At 38.7% G+C, this 17,576-nt stretch overlaps 1 protein-coding gene across 7 annotated transcripts in view; it reads left to right on the forward strand.

The window, feature by feature from the left end:
* The window catches only part of MYRIP (myosin VIIA and Rab interacting protein), a 205,673-nt gene that overhangs the window by 92,586 nt on the left and 95,511 nt on the right, over positions 1-17,576 (forward strand). The window lies entirely within an intron of this gene.

Below are 17,576 nucleotides of genomic sequence, written 5' to 3' on the forward strand. Positions count from 1 at the left end.
TCAGTTCCTTATGGTTTAATTTTTACCACTGGTGACTAAAGCTGTTGAGCATATGTGACAAGAATGGCTGTTTATTCTTTATCTTTCTGTTTAGTGGAGAACACAGGATGAGGACAAGAGACAAGTCCCTTTGCATTGCTTTATGATACTCCTGTGCTCACCAAAGCCATACTATTCCCTCTTTTTTCCAATTAACACCCACTTGAAATTGTGGAATCATTAGGTTGGAAGAGACCTTCAAGATCATTGAGTCCAGCCCACACCCTAACAACTCAATTAAACCATGGCACAGAGTGCTACATTCAGTCTTTTTTTAAACACATCCAGGGATGATGACTCCACCACCTCCCTGGGCAGACCATTCCAGTACTTCATCACTCTTTCTGTAAAAAACTTTTTCCTAATATCCAGCGTATATTTCCCTTGGTACGGCTTAAGGCTGTGTCCTGTCGTTCTGTCAGCTACTGCCTGGAGAAAGAGACCAACCCCCACCTGACTATAGCCACCTTTCAGGGCGTTGCAGAGAGTGATAAAGTCACCTCTGAGTCTCCTTTTCTCCAGGCTAAACATCCCCAGCTCCCTCAGTCGTTCCTCACAGGGTTTGTGTTCCCAGCCCCTCACAGCCTCTTTGCCTCCTTTGGACTCCCTCAAGCATCTCAACATCCTTCCCAATCTGAGGGGCCCAGAACCAGACACAGCACTCAAGGTGTGGCCTCACCAGTGCTGAGTACCAGGGAAGAATGATCTCCCTGTTCCTGCTGACCACACTATTCCTGATACAGGCCAGGATGCCATAAGCTTTCCTACAAGATCTGTGAATTAAGTTTGTGCCCTTGACACAGGTCCTTAAAATCACAGAGATCCCAGACAATGCCAATTTCCAAATGTCAGTCTTTGAAAGCAAAGGTGGCTGTGTTCTTTGGGGCACCTGATCCTTCTCTGCTTTTTACCCTGGAAAACCTACAGAAACCCCCTTTTCCCTGGTGAGGAGACAGATGAATGACAGGAGGATCTTTTCCAGCAACTCAGAGAGCCAGTGCTTGTTTCTGCTTTTCATATTGCGCCTCTTTATTCCATTTATCCTGCGTTCACCCATATGGGCAGAAGCACAGCAGCCAGGTTTGTGGATGCTGATGAACTGCACTTAAAATATCTTTTGCTGACTCCACAGAAAATATCTAAGAAGAATTTAATTTCAGAAGAAAAATCTGTAGCTATATCATAAAAATGCTATTTCTGACCCTTGAAGTCACGGCTTTGCCTGTAACTCAGTTATAAACGTTTTCTTTATTTATGAGACTTGAGACACAGCTTGAGTTATTTTTCAGTGAATAAATTAACTAACACTGTTGCTAATCATGTTATGTTCTGGTTTATTGGACTGTGCTACTTACAAATCCCTGTAGGTAGAGAGGGGCTAGAATTCCTCAGAGGTTGCTGGTGTATTTTGATTTGGTGGGGGCTTTTTTTTGTGCTTATGGTGGGGGGGGGCCTGGGTGGTATAACATTTTGGGGTTTAACTCTCGGTCAGTATTTCTTCCTGGGTAAAGCACAACAGTATTTTTGAGTTCCTCTCATCTTCTCAGTGACTTATCCCTCAGGTGGACTCTGTTCTCCTGCCTCTCCCCAGCTCCTCTGCTTGTGTCTTTTATTTTTAGGTTTGATAAGGCAGCACAGGTAGTGGAGGTGGTTCTTTAGCTGTTATTTGCCCACTTATCTTACTGCACAATAGAAAATGAGCTCTAGTGCGGTAGAAATATCTGAAGACCGTGTTCTACACTCAGGAAAAGCTGTCATGGTGAATTAGTCTTTCAGGGCTTTACCCCAGTGGAGATACCTGTTCTGTTGATCTTCATCTTCCAAGGCAGACATCTACATTAGCATTGAGCAGAGAGCAAAAATTCAGGTCACCATTTGAAACATAGAACATTTGTAGAAAATCAGTCAAAAAAGTTAGTCTCTGCTTCTTCCAAAAGCAGAAAACTCATCAATAAGCCAGTGAAAACTTTGGTGTTTGAATTCCTTTAAAGCACATCTTCTGTTGCTATACAGCTTTTAAAAGTTAGAAAGTGGGCTTGGTATGGAATCTCAGGCTCAAAAATGTCTTTACAGCAATTTCTGAATTAATCTTGTGAAGAGCAGGAGAACCTTACTTAAATTTCCCAGTTTCTCAGATTTAGCACACATTCTGCAAATGCTTTTTGATTTAGGTTTTTCTCTGAATACTATTATTAATGTTCTCAGGGGCTTCGCCTCTCATGTATATCTTTTTAGTCTGTAAGTACTCTTTGATCAAATTGCATAACACTAATTTTGAGTTTTTGATTTCTGTCTAGTTCAGTTCCAATTCTTGTGAAGCCTTGTACAATGTCTCCTTGTTAGACATCTGTCAGACAATGCATTTAGGCAGCTTGCTGAGATCAGTACTTTTTAAGTCCTCCTGGCTAAGCTGATTCCAGGCACAGTTTCTTTGCCCAGTGGATTAATGCTTTTGATGCCAGACACAAAGGTTCTTTGCTCATTTAGTAGAAATAAGACATGCTTTATATGTGTCTGAGACCACTCTTCTGTTTTCCAAGGAGCCATATCCCAGAACACCCTGCTTGTGGTATTCGGCTTTCTATTTCAACTCTTGTAGTAATAAAAATATTCTTTTTAAAAGCATAATCCATTAAAATGCATATTTTTGCAGGTTTTTTAAACTAATCATTTTTTACTCCTGGACTGATTAGTATGAGTATATAGAGTCCAATCCAAAATAAGGTGTACAAACATCTGGCTGTCCACCTCAGCCTTTCATGACTATCATGCATGAATTCCCCTGCGTTCTTGGTTCACTTCTTCTGGTCTCACCATCTGTATGTCAAAAGATTTCTGTCTCTGTTGTGAGTGGGAGCATGGGCACCTAATCCTTTCATGCATTCACATCCATCTGTCCTGTGATTTTCTCACTTGTTCTTAAACGTCTTGCTCAGGTGGTAAGAGTTCATCACTTAGTGGACTCCTGCTTTGCTTTCATGATCCACGCCATGGTGAGAGGGTCTGCAGGAAGTCATTGTTCTGCTTTGTAAGAGCTGCGTTGTTGGTGGTGGTCCTTTGCTAGTAAGAGTTACTAAGAGACAGAGACCCAGACACTGGTCCTTTTCTCCTTTATGTCATTAACTAGTGAAAAGCACAGTCATGCTGCACATACTCAGACTTTCTGCAGTCAAAGTAGTGTTTTAGGTGGCTCAAACTGAGTCTCAAAAGTTATCACACTAGTTACTTGCAGCACAGATTTATTTGAATGTTTTAAGAGAACTACTCTTTTTTAAAAAATAAACTTTGGTTTTTGTACACCCAATATAACTGCTGCTTTTAAAAAGAAGAAAGCAAGGGTATAGCAATTACCTTCATCAGCTCTTCAATGAAGAGTTATTGTTGAATGTTCCTTACATTTTATTTTGAGATTTTTGGGGTGCCTTGTTGAATATAACCAGACTGTAACAATTTGCATCAGTAGAAAATGTAATTGTCTTACTGGAATTTGATAATTAGTTAGGCTACTTAGATATGCATTAAGGTTTTTGATGCACATTAGAGTAGGTTTGAGAAAATGCAATAAGGTCTAGTCTACCTGCAGTACTCCGTACATTTTTCTGCAACTGGCATGAATTGGGATTAACACTAAAATGAAAATGGAGCAATGCTTCTGATAAAATGAAAATTGCAACAGAAAATAAAAGTCTAGACTCACTTGGCAGGCAGAACACTCTTCAAATAAAAAGGAGCTTTGCCAGCCTCAGGAACAGTCCTAAATAAAACCTTTATATTTCATAGGGTTTTTTGGAGGGTTCTATAAAACAATGTAATGTGTTTTAATGTCAGCAGAACAAAGCATGTATTTGTGGAAACATGATAAAGTTGAAGTTAGCCTGACAAAAGGTACATATTTTCTGCTTAGCTGATGCAAGTTTTAGTGTAAAACTCTTTACAGTCTCTTCAGGGACAAGAAGAAAAAAAGCACAAAATTTGAGAAAACCTTGATATGGTACTCGAGGAAAAGTAATACTTCTAGTTAATAACTGAACTTTGTATTTGTTTGCCAGTGCTTTTGACTGTAACAAAAACAGTCAGTTTCAGGACTTAGTTGTGGAAAACTGATGAAGATATAATGCTGCTTAGCAATTTTGTTTTGCTTTGAAGCAGGCTCAGCCATCTGGTAAAAGGAAGCCAAAATGTATTTTAGGTAGTCTGCCTCAGCCACAGCTTGGAGTTTTGTATATAGTTTTGTGACAGTTGCTATTTCTGCTCTTTGAGGTCCCTGTCTGACATTAGTGAGAACTTCTACAGAACTTGGAAGCTGTGACATTGTCAAGTCAATGCCAGGAAATGTGTTTCTGCTTCTGAGATCATAGAATTGTGTAGGAACATTCACTTGCTCTGTGGCATAGCACACAAGAGAAAGTTCTTAGTTCTACCATGGGCATGTTGTCTTCATTTGACCCACATGGAGGTCTTGTTTTGCCTTTTTGAAAGTTCTCTGAATGATCCTATTCATATTATACTTAAGGGATTTACTAATTTTAAGTAAATTGCGGTGAAAATTATTCTTCTCAGCTGTATATACTTGTAGAAATTGATGCAATTCCTTTCAAAAATGCATGTTGCTCTATTCAAATTTTTTTCTTCCTCCTTGTCTTGCTATTGTCTCTCTGTTTTGTATCCTGTTGCTTGACCTCCTTGTCCTTATCATGCTTTAGCATCACAGTGGATCATAGACACCACATCCTTTTTCTCATTGTGCCTATGAAGAGCAAGGACAAGAGCTTTGATTTTGCACAGAGGCCAAGAACAGTCTTTGGTTTATTCAGTTGTTCCCTAACTGGAGGAGGAGAGAGAGAAATGTGCAAACTGGTTGCTTTGACAGGTTGATCTCTGCTGGGTTTTTTGCTATACTGATCTGTCTTAATTATTTTGAAGTATGCACTGTGAAGAATTTAGTTTCTGCTAGACAGAATAAAGCTGAACTTGCATAACATACAGCAGACTGCAATGGTGCCCTTAGCTTTAAGAAAAGTATCTAAAGATGGAATTGAAGAGGAAAGTAGGAAAGAGAGGTCTATTAAAACAGCTAAATACAAGGGCTGATTAGGCAATCTTTTCTAGCTTTAAGTAGCCTTGGAAGTGAACATGTGTCTGAGTGCATGGAGGACTAATCAGTGTTTTAGAAACTCTGGATCCCAGTTTTAGCTGTCAAGTGACCTTGGGGAAACTTCCATGTGTCAGGTTTCCCCCTGTGCAGAATGGATTTGATGACCCTGAGCTCTTAGAGGTTAGTGGTTAGAAAGTTAAATGCTCTGGTTGTAAAGTGCTAAGTATTATTAATGTACTGTTATTGGAGGAGTTTTGCTGCAGTCAGCATGCCTAAACCTTTTTGGATTTCAGTTGGACAGAAAGGTAATGCTTGGATTCTTCTGAGGAATGAATGAAGGCAGAATATCATGGCTATATGTTCAGTGTTAATATATAAATGCTTGCCTGTGTTTGGCTTCACCTATCTTCAGCAAGTCATGGTAAGAAAGGCTATTAAACATTTTCCCTAGTAGTAATAAATATTACATAAATAGTGTGCAAAAATATTGGGACTGCTAACCTGGGAGGAGCTGGATATTGAAAGGATATAACACAGTTTTTCCACATAGTAAGCAGCCTACAAATTATAGGTTGGACTTACTTAGCCTTTCAGTTTTGCAAGAGCTGAAAGAGTCTCAGTGAGGGTGACAAATTAAAAGCTAATTAAAATTGCACAAGATTCTTTAAGTATGGGCACTTAATGTCATGTGGGAATATCATGCCTTACAGTAGCTGAGATGGAAAATATAAAGTATCAAGCACAGCTCATGGAAGCACTTCCCTTGTTACAGTTCTGCAACTGGAACTTCCTGTGCTGTTCATCATAAAATGTATGTAATAAAGCAGGAAGCCATGGTGTGGCTTACACTCTGGAGGTAGCTCTAAGCAGAGCGGAGTGCCATTTCACGCAGACATAGCACTGAACATTTTTTTATTATCACTAATGAAAGATTGCTACCTGGTTTGATGTATGTTTGTTTCAGCATTTGGTGAGTCTCCGTGCTTTCTTCTGTTGTATTTGTGCAACCACCAAGATTTAACAGTTGGCCGTGGTTAGCAAATGGGTTTTTTTCTTGGTGAGAAAATTGGAAAACCTCTGGGCTTGCAGCTACTGGCAATGAATGGCAGTAATAAATGTGTCTTTCCTCTAGCTAGTGCAGTTTGCATTATTACTATCCTAAAATGTTCTTGTGTTGCCAAAGAAGTGAGAATTTAATTTGTCATCTTAAAAAAGATTGACCACATCAATAAATAAGTTACTCTATGTTCTTATTGTTCAGGCCCACCTTTCACATGAAACAGATGCTGAAGCACTGCTTAAGTGTCTCCAATAAGAATCTATGAGATCCTACATTCACATGTTCTATCCTGCTTCTGCAGCTTGAGAAAAGGAAGGTGGAAAAAGCAATTGTGTCTGACAAAGACGAAGTTTTACAGACTTGTGTGCTGAATTAAGTATTTGGGTTTCTTGTACTTTTTTTGTAGTAGCATATCTTTTCTGCATTGAGGTTTTTGTGAAGTCTTCTTTCAGATAGGCTGTGCATGAATCTGGTTGGAGAGTTAATTACTCATCTTATATCTTCTACTCTCAGCTTTCAGAGTATGACCCTAGATTTGGGGATCATGAAATAAATGGACATGGTTACCTGTTAGGTATTCTGGAACTATGTTTCATGCATTTTCCTCTTTTACTCCCCACCTGCATCTTTTGCTAGAACTGTCCATGTAAACATCTTGTCCATTTTAGCCCAGGAGCTAACAGCCATCTCTTTCATTTATCTTGTTTTCACAAGCAGGATCATGTTAACATAGTGGAAAAGCCATCTCTGTCCTAAAGCCGTCTTTGAGTTTCCACCCCCATTCGTTTCAAGTTGTTTTATCCTTTTTTAAAATTTATTTTTGCAGAAACAGCTTCAAAAAATGAAGATTGAATTTTGACATCGTTCCTAAACAAAAATTGCCTAAAACCAGAACCCTTTTGTTTTCAGAAGCTGTGAACTCTTTGGAAGTGATGTTTGATCATAGCAAAAGAAAGCTCTTGTTTTCAGATTAGTATTGGATTTTTAGTGCACTTGGGATTTACTTTGATAAGTTGTTTTCATCAGAAAGGTGCTATAGTAAAAATGAAAATTCTTCACAGTAACTGGAAAATAATGAGAGCCGACATAAAAATAATCATAACACATATGTCTTCCATTCTCCTCATACCCCCACATCCCTCACCAAAATATTTGAAACTTATGTACCTTTCTGGGAATCAGCACGGTGTGGCTTTACAGCTTGATTTTTGTCTCTAGAGGTTAGAAGCCAACAGGGAGTTGCTGACAGTCTTTTGAAGGAGTTTTGTTAGTCCCTTTTTTCAAGGGCTGTTCTGTGATGAAGTGGCCAGAGCCTTCCTGCCTTCCTGAATGAACACTTTAGCCTTGGGAAGGAATCTTTGTAAGGTCATGAGATGGGTACAGCTGCTGGGTCTATAATACTGCTTGTCCTGATCTTTTTGATTTGAAATGCAATAGCTCTAAAGTTTGCTGTTGTAATTTGGCAAGTGATGTCTCTGTGCTATGTGTGGGAGTCAGTGCCCATACTGGTTCATTTTTGTTTCATCTCTGTTTCTCTCCATTGATGTGAAGATTTGTGGGGTGCTTCTCCAGGCCTCAGACTGAAAGAACCTTCCTTCTCTTCTTATTAAGGCCCCAAGAGATAATTAATATTGAATGAAAATTTGTTCATCTTATTAGGAAATACTGTTTCCCATGATCCTACACACTCTGAGGTTCTATGTGAGAATAATAGCGTAATGGAGACGTCATGGTTCACATTGTTCTCAATTTGTTGATGACAGATTTGCTTTGTGTTAATGTTTTTTCCTGGATACCAATGTAGGGGCTTTTAGAATAGTGCCTGGAGTATGGAAACTTGAATAAATGCTTGTGAAATAGAGGAAACACATATAAAGAATGGTAGAAATTGCATCAGGAATCGCAGTTGTAATCTTGTCTCTGATGTATTTGCAGGACTTCATAACCTGGGGGTTTTCTTGAGCTCTCTGTATCTCAGGTAGTTGCAACTGTCAAAATCACTTCCAAACTCTGGCAAGATAAAAAGTGAATTAATATCTGTTAGCAGCCAGAAAAACATTATGATGACTTGTCCCAGTCCTGCAAACTCACCAGTAGCCAGGCCTGTGTGTAATGACAGAGCATACCTTTGATCAGACATGCTTTTGGAGATTGTCCCTAGGGGAAAATATTGAAGAGTGCTGTACTGAGAAGTGTGAATGCAGCTCCACTGTGAGCTACATCTGGAATGACCCTGCCTCCTGTGCTTCAGAAATTCTGAGCCATTCATTTATGGGGGGGGAAGTAGTTCTCTTACATGTTCTAAAAAACCCCACATTACAACTGGTGCCTTTCAGTCTTTGGCATTGTGGCCTATCACAAAATACCTTCTTGTGTTTTGCATCTAGGATCCCAGGGCAGTTAGATGTAGGGGAATTTAAAGCTAATGTTTTGGAACATGTCTGTACCAACATTGCTCCCTGAAACTCCTGTGAGTATAGACCACTCACACAGAAAACATACTTAACTCGTGTCTTTGTTAGTCACATAGTGTGGCAACAGTGGTTATTCTTCTCATTGTGGAAGTTATAATTAGAGGTTGAATATTCTTGACAGACACCAGCTTTCAAAGCAATCTTACATAGGGTTTGAGTAGAGAGGGTTGGTTTTTGAGACGTGTGAAAGCATACTTTACTAAGTCCATTCCGTGCAGTACATTTTAATACAGTATTTTCTACTTTTAAAGTGTTGGAGTTGCTACCAAAGAAGGTGGTTCTGGCAAGAGAAACAGCAACAGAGTAGAGTGAAAGAAGATTGACAGGAAAAGTATAAGGAGGAGGGTGGGGAAAATAGTACAATTGTAGTTTGAAAAATTAGTCATGTAACGTGTCATTGTAATTCCCAACTGGCAATTAAACAGCACATATCTGCATAAAGGATTAGTAACACTAGGGGGTAATGTTCAGGAACCTGAACAGCACTTCCAGTATGTAATTTGCAAATGGTTTGATGGATACCTGCCTCACACACACTCCGTAAGCTGTCACATTCCAGTGCTTAATATAATTTACAAACACAGACTTCCAGCTTTATAGGTAGGTGGCTTTAACTTTACAATATGTTGCATTAATAGACTTAAGGGAAAAAACATTGGGACGGCCAGCTGGAAAAAATGTTTATTCTTCCTGAGGTCAGGGTTCTGTGCCAGCTGCCAGGGCTGTAGTGACTGGGGCTCCAGCAAGCTCCTCTCTGATGATAAGAGAGGTCCACGGTGAAACAGGGCAAGTGATTCACAGCAGGTTCTGCAGGGCTTGCAAAGGCAGCAAGTGAGAGCCTGAGAAAAATGCAGAGGTAAATTCAAAACAATGCACATTGAGTTTTCTGTAGCAATACCACTTTTGTGATATCTTTTTTTTTTTTTTGTGACAGCTCACTTTTGATAGGATTAGTGGATGCCAAGTAAGCTTCTCAGGTGACCAGCATGGACTAGCTACAATAACAGCATCTAGAGTAATCTGGATGTGAAAAGCATTGAGGAAGGAGTTCTGGAACAGAAACCCTCTTTGATCTCAGACAGCCAGGACTTCAGCCTTGCAGGCTTTATCTAAATCTGCTGACTTTCAAAGGGATACAGAGCATTGTGCTAAATGAGCGTATATGTCATCTCTGGAAGGTTTGCTACAATTTTGGCAGTGTCCTTCCCACAGCTGCCATTGCTCAGATGCACCAGTTACTGATATTAGAGCATCATGTGAGAAAATTACTGCCTCGAAATTCTGAAGGTCAGCTTTCCTTCTGATGATCTCTGTCTAAAGGCAGCTGTGTTACACTTTGCATGTCCCAGGTCCTTTTTAGTGAAATATAATAGATGATGATGGTAATTTAAGTGTAGAGTGTCTTGGGAAAGCACCTCCTCTAAGTTCTGCTCAAGTTTAAGGCACAGAACAGCTGATGGGTGCTACCAGAATGTAAATACAGATCAGCACTGCTTCTGAGCTCTCTTATTTTACAAAACAGTGGGGTTTAGCCTTTTCATGGGCTTTGTTAGCTCCTATCACACAAAGATTCTGCTTCACTCAGTTCACATGTACCACGCCAGTTATTAAAGGGTACATTGAAAAGTTGCCACTGCAGCATTGCTTAAGCTGAAAAATGTTGTCAGAATTACTTTGTAAAATAAAAAGTGAATGTATGTCTTCTCATTGTTAAAACCAGGCAGTGACTTCTGAATTGTGTTGAATCTCATGAGCTGTCTGATATTTGCACAATTTTCATTTAAGTTATGAAGGCATCATTGTGGCTTTCAAAATTATTTGGACACTTCCGTTTTCCTGGATGGTTGCTGATGCATTCTGTGCATTTCAAATGTCTTTGGTTTATAAAGGGCAGAAGAACTTTAATGTAACTTTGATGTATATTTAAAGGTAGAAAATTAATACATAGATTCTGCTATGGAGGAAAAGAGTGTTTCTTCCATCTCTCTGTATATCTTATATCATAGATATATATGAGGACTTTTAGAGTTTTTTATAGTACTTTTTATAGTACAGGAAGGGAGGAAGTATTTTTATTACTCTGTAGGTGACAGAATTCAGGTGAGGAAGTAGAAGGCGGGCCTGGATTCTGCTTCCTGCTCAGAAGGTGCTCACCATCTGGTGTTGAGTAGGTCACTCTGGCTTTCCCTATTTTGCTCCATTATGAGAGAAATGCAATCCCTACCATGATAAAGCTCATGTCAACTATATATATATATATATTTATATTTTTTTTTTTTAACTTGCTGTCATACAAACCTGGAGCCTGGAGTTTAAATAAAAACTGGATGTGACAGGCTCCATATGGGAAATTAGGGTTTTGGAAGGCTCCAGGCTCTAGTAAACTTACTGTGTCTTGAATGAGGAACAACATATACACCATCCACTTAACTAGGTCAGACATTTTAAAACTTTTCTTCTTCTGCATCCTCTGTAAGGATCAGTCCAGAGCCTCATCTCTTCTATCAGAAGGAGAGTATCTCCAGTCTACTTTTATCTATTGTCCTTATTGTGTGTCTGTGTGTTGTTCTGTGCCTGACTTTAGCCAGAGTCTGCAGAAAGGCTTTCCAGGGCAGCAGAGCATGTTACTTTGTTTTACACACAAGGTAGGCCCATGTTCAAAAAAGCATCAAGATGGTTCAGATTTTGCTGCCCTGGTTGCTGTAACATGGGAAAACACTGGAATGGTAGGGAAACAGAGCTGGGGTTTCTGTCTTCAGATTAAAAAAATCCCACACTGTAGACTTTTAAAAGTTGGTTCACGCTGCAGTGGTGTGTTTTTCAATGGTCAAGGCAGTGCAGTTTAACCTGAGAGAGACCTGTGGGAAAAGCAACCTTTCCTGTCCAAATGATTGTCAAGTGAAATCTGAGGAGAGCTCACTGGAAAATTCCTTAGTGGAGAACACAGCAGATGGGAAATCTTGATCAGAAAAAAACCAAAACATAAAAATAAAGCCTTGCATCTAGCGAAGGGAAACACCTCCTCCGTAGTAGCTGTCTTTAGCTGCTAGATTTCATGGGTTTAATAATTTTTTTAATAGTGAAGCAAAAATCTAAATACTATGCTTCTTCTGATTATCACATAGACATTATCATACATTCTGATTAACAGACTGTTTCAGGCTCTTGATTTGGTTGAAATTGGACAGCTGATACAATAAACTCTAAAAATTGTCCTATATTGAGATTTTTCACGAGTAGACTGGTCCATTGTGATGGGATTTCTTAAATCATAGCAAATCTTTTTCATGAAATCAGATATGGGTATATCTTATACAAAAGGAAACTCCTGTTCTTTCTGGGAAGACCAGCAGATGAACATTACAACGATGCACCTGGGAGCCAGGCCAGGAATGACAGCTTAATAAAAGTGAGAATTTAGATTCTGTAAGGGAATTAATTTCCTTTTAGCAGGGCTTGTAGATATAGAGTGAGCTAACTTACATCCTACGTGTTTCATCCTGTGTATTTCAACTAACTTCCATTGCTATAACATGTATAAGAGAAAACCAGCATGTAACAAACACGATTCTTGTCCTCCATTAGTAAGACCTGGATCATTCTGCAGATGTGCTTTGTGTATTGAGGAGGTTGATATTTAAGCATTATTGATAGAACCTCCCAAATTGTGTTATTTACATTTTTCAAGAAAAAAGACAAAGAACTCAGACACTGTGTGGTGGGAAAGAATTAGCTTAACCAGAGAATGCTTTTAACTGGGACTGTGTGTTAGCCAGATTTTCCTTAGTAAGTGGGCAGTTTCTGTTGAGGCAAGCCAGAAAGCATAACTGCCTTACCATGCTTTTGTGATGGCTTTCTTCTGCTAAAAATGTCTTTTGCCTTTGGTAGCAAAGATTCTGGCAACTCTAAAGAGATCTGGGGTAGGGAACCAGGTGCTAAGTATCTTAATTGCTTCTCTGTGATGTGACTTCTTCTAATTCTGTCAGAACAGCAACATATTGGTTGTTTGGCTCTTTTCCCTATTTGACATATATGTAAGACAAACAGAAAACCATCTTTTTTCCTCATTTAAAATGACTTGCTCTCACTAGTGCACCATCTTCCTAGAGGAGGTAAAATGTTTCTTGGTACCAAAACCCACATAAGAAATCTTCAGAGCTCCTGCACTGGCACAGTGCTGGTTCCAGAGCACAAAGGCTCGCTCCTTTCAGGCACAGATCTCACAGGTCTGTTCTGCTTTTAATTCTAGCTGAATAATTGTCTCCAGATGCTTCTATAGATTCATCTCAATCTGAACACTGCCCTCAGAATAAATGCAGCATTTACAGCCTTGGAGAGCCTGCAGAAAGTAAAATGCTTCTACCATTATCGTCACTGTTGGGATTTATTAGACTGCTGCTTTTATGCCTAATAATTAAAAAACCTGCAGCATCAGGGGATATTGCTCCAGGTCTGAAATAAATTAATTCAAGCTGACATCAAGATTTAAATGAGCTTTGCTTTTTTTTATGACAGGGAGCTGTACCATCTCACTTTTTTTTTTTTTTTTAATCAAGTTGCTAACTTAGTCTGGATTTGCAATAGAATTTTTTTTTCCAAGAGATAATAAGCTCCTTCTGTGAGGTGAGTTACCTAGCTTTCTACTTTTCCAAAAGAATAATTTTTTTTTATTATTTTCCTCCAGTTACTGCTGTTTTCATAAGTTTACAGTGAAAGATCACAAATTAGGGCCTTTTGTGGTTTACACAAAGTCTCTGCAAGATGTCATTTGAGGTTCTTTGTTTCCTTTGATGCCAAGGATTTAGTTGTATGTAAAAGTACCATGTCTAAATAGCTTTTCTGTGTATTTACAACCTCTTTGGCCTCATTACAAGAAGGACATGAGAAATGTTAATTTAGGATATTTAAAAATCCACAGTGGTGCTGTCAGAGGGAGGAAAAATCACCCTGAAATCAACCTTGCCTTTCACAGTCAGTGTGCATATATCTAGTGGGATCATATGGTCCTGATTTAGCTTATATAAATAAATATGAACTATTAATAAATATTCACTAACATCATCTGTGAAATTTACTTGATGTTATTATGTCAATACTGTTTGTGTTTCCATAATTGAAGTTAAAATGAATTAAATATTTGAAGCAGAGCTCCACTAGAGTGATACTTCACAGGAGGTATCCTTCATATTGCTGCTAAGATTAAGAAATACATCCAGGGGGTTGATGTTAATATTCTGAAAATTTTATAAGTATCTTGATTAATTTTAATTTAATCTAATTTAAAAATAATTTCTCTCCATAATATAGCATAATGACAGAACAGAGCAAGCTGTTCAGACTTCCTATTTCACTGAATCACTGAAGCCTTTTGTTACGTAAGGCGAATTTCCTCTTGCCACATGGTTTTTCTGCCATTCTCTATTGAAAGTTTATTTTTCAGCAGGGAATTAAGACATAATGTTTCCCTGACAGAAACTCTTAAAATCCCTTTGCTGACTCAAAATTACTTCCCCGATACGCTTCTGTTCAGCAGAACAGTGTTTTAAAAAATGCACATTACTCACCGATCTCTTGAAGGGAGTAGATCTCAGCGCTCTCAGGGGCAGACAGCAACTTTGAGCTATCCCTGCTCTGTTCAATATCCACATATTCATCTTGCACTCCCAAACAAACCACAACTTTCCGTGTGCCACAGAATAGTATGAGTGGGAATGAAAAATATTCTTTAAAAATCTTAAACCTGGGACTATGAGCCTTATAGGATTGCAGGCTGTGATTGGTACTGCTTTTAGCTCTTTGTGTAGTACTGCTTTGCAGCTACATACCTTAATGTAGCTGGATCTATTTGAGATGTAAGTTGACCTTTTAGTATGGTGGGTTTGGGATGACAAATTTGCAGATTTTTATTGTTTTTTTAACTTTAGTTTATTTCTACAGACTCTTGACTGCAATGCTAGATTGAAATAGGCTTAAAATTTAAACCCAAATGTTGAAATTATAGAAGGGGTAAAAAAATGCCTAGATTTTTTGAGACAATTTTGGCAGTTCATTTTCCAGTAAAAATACTAGGAATTTCATCTTGTAAATAGTAGGTCAGGTACTGGGAAAACTCAGAGCAAATGAACACACAAGTGAATGAATGCAAAGAAAAATGTAATGTGCTCTGCTGAGAAATTCCATTCTTTATGATTCTGTGCTTACACCAGATACCTGCTATTTAAAGCTTGAGCCATTTTCCCAGAGACCTTCTATTTGTCATTGGTCTTTGATTATATTTCCTTGGTAACATTTCACTTTTCTGTTTTCCCATTCTCTAGCTTTACCTTGAAATAAGAGAGCTGGTTATTATTGAGAAAAGATACAGTTTAAGCCAATTTTAGTGCTTCTGATTACTTTTACCAACATTATATTTTATCAGCTAATACAGTATATTTACTCTTTGCATCAGCAGTGATCTTGTTGCCTTTCTTTGGTCTTAATGTTTCTTAAAAACCTTTTCAGCATTCTGTAGAATCTTGAGGGCTGCAAAAAGAAAATCTCTGGGATTGGTTAAACACAATCTAATGCTCTTAAGTATCTTAGAGACAAAGATGTTTAAAGAGCATTTTAAGGTGCAGTGGTGAGAGACATGAGAGATATGTCTTGCAACAGTTAAGAAAGAGGACTGTGAAAGGATAACTCAAACACATGCATTATAATTCTTTTCAGTCTGTGATTTCTCACTGGTTTGCCCACAGGACATCTGACTTACTGTGGTCCCAGTGCAGTAGAGAAAAAAAGACTATCTAGAGGTTAAAGTTGTTATTTGTTTCATTTGTTTCAGAAGCTGAGAGTAATGTGCTCAATAAGTCAAAAATTGCCCTGGAGGCACAGCTTGTATTTCTTTACAGGAATCTTCACAGCTTCTGTAGTCCTCTTGCAAGGAAAAGCCCAAACCAAAAGAAGTCTTCCTTGTTTGCTGTTAGAGTGAGACCTGTGTGCATCCTTAGCAATGTCTGCCTGTTTCTGCAAACCTTGCAGGTCTTTGGAATGGAGGCCAGAGGAGCAGCAGGTGGTTGTTACCCTTCGAGAGGCAGCCTGAGAGTAAAACGTGGTGGTGCTTTGTCAAGTTGTTTGTTAGAGATCTGTCAACAGCAGATGACTCAGGCTCTGCTCCTGCCTTTGCAAGGGTGTGTGCTTCAGTGAGCATTTATTTTTACATAGAGTGTGTTGGCAAAGTCACACCATGCTGCAAAGTCTCTGCAAACTTCACTGTGGTTTCTCAAAATCACATCATTTTGCCAAGGTTTCTTTTTTTGTTTTCATGGAGTGAAAATGCACAAACTTTCTGGTATCTTTCAGAAGTTGTCCTCCAACACATGCAAGAGCAAAGCTTCTCAAGGAAAAAATCAGAAGATTAGTGTTTCCAAATATGTGAAAAGTGTGTTTCTAGCCTCATCATTAGAAACTGCAGAACAACATTGATATTTTTTTCTAAATATTTGATGTTAGACAAATTCCTAGCACAACACAATTCAGAGAGTTGAAGTTTATCAAAGTAATGAAGAATAGGTGGAGATGTCAGGTAATCTTAAGAGAGTAAGAGTTAATAATAAGCCAGTTTACAATATACTTCAGGCCTTACCTGCCCAGCTCCTGACAACCTGTAACACTTCCTACCACTGATGAGTATTTTCCTTTCTTACTGTGTGTTTTCATTGGTAACAGCAATTCTCTGATTATTGTACCCATTTTGTGCTTAGAAGCTAATAGCATTACAGGGTATATTTATGTTTCTCTACACTTAAGTAGATGGTTTCAGCGAGGGAGCCACCATATAAGGGTGTCACACTGCCTTGGAGCCATATTGCTTTCTGTTCTAATTCTGCTTGGTTTTGCAATGTGTTTTCATTTGCTGGAAGAGCATTAAGACACCAGCAGGTGCTGGCATACAGCAGAAAGCAAGAGTCTAATTTCCATTTCAAGCACATTTTTTTCCCTAATTTCTATTCTCATAGTGGGGATCAGGGATTTATTTGGGGTTGTAAGATGTGCTCTGTGAGGCAGTAAAACCTGGTCCACTCATTCGGCTGCAGCCTAATTAAAATCTTGGAGTACATTGCTGTAGTGGAGCCACCCATGTGCTATGGTTAAGAACATCCATTGAGGTTTGGTAGATCAGATTGTTTTGCATATTGTTCATAGATTGTTCTGCATGTTGCCAGATTTCAGGCTTTTCTGGGCAGAAATTATCTCCTTATACCTTTTTTCTCTGTTGTCAGGCATGGTGGGGCCTTAATATGGATAGACTTTCTGCAGAAGTCCTGTATGATATTGAATGGCAAATTCTAGTACTGTTTTCCTTCTGGAAGGTAGCTTGCTCTCCTCCTCACAGCCTGCTGTGGAAATTTCCTTTAAAGCCTGAAAATCAATTCATAACCTTAATTAACGCTGAGCTGGGAGTTGTTCCATCATGGATTATTTGATCATGTGAATGTGGCTTCTCTTATGTTTGCAAGCCAGGCTGAACTCAAGATCCTTTTACTGCTCCTGATGATCAATTAAGTGTTAACCAAGAAAAGGAAAATTTAGTAGTGGGAGAGATTTGCCTATTTTGAATTTAAAGGTGACATTGGAAACAATATACCATATTGAAGTTTTACTGTGAAATCTTAATCCATATTTCTCCTCTCTTGCTGGCAGATTGGGTTTGTGCCTAGAGTAACTAAACTTTTCTTTTGCTAGAAACTAGTGTTCCAACAGAATGCTGCACATCCAGAAGTCCTGAGAAACTTTATTTTACCATAACCAAATATGCCCTTTCCTGTACTAATTCTTCTAACAAACTAGCCCACAGCAGTCTGCTTTGTAGTGTGAAAACCACAAAATTTAGTTTGGATTTGTTTTTTGTGGTATGGCTCTTACTTGC

The sequence above is a fragment of the Melospiza melodia genome, chromosome 1, assembly GCF_035770615.1.
Source record: "Melospiza melodia melodia isolate bMelMel2 chromosome 1, bMelMel2.pri, whole genome shotgun sequence".
Classification (NCBI taxonomy): Eukaryota; Metazoa; Chordata; class Aves; order Passeriformes; family Passerellidae; genus Melospiza; species Melospiza melodia.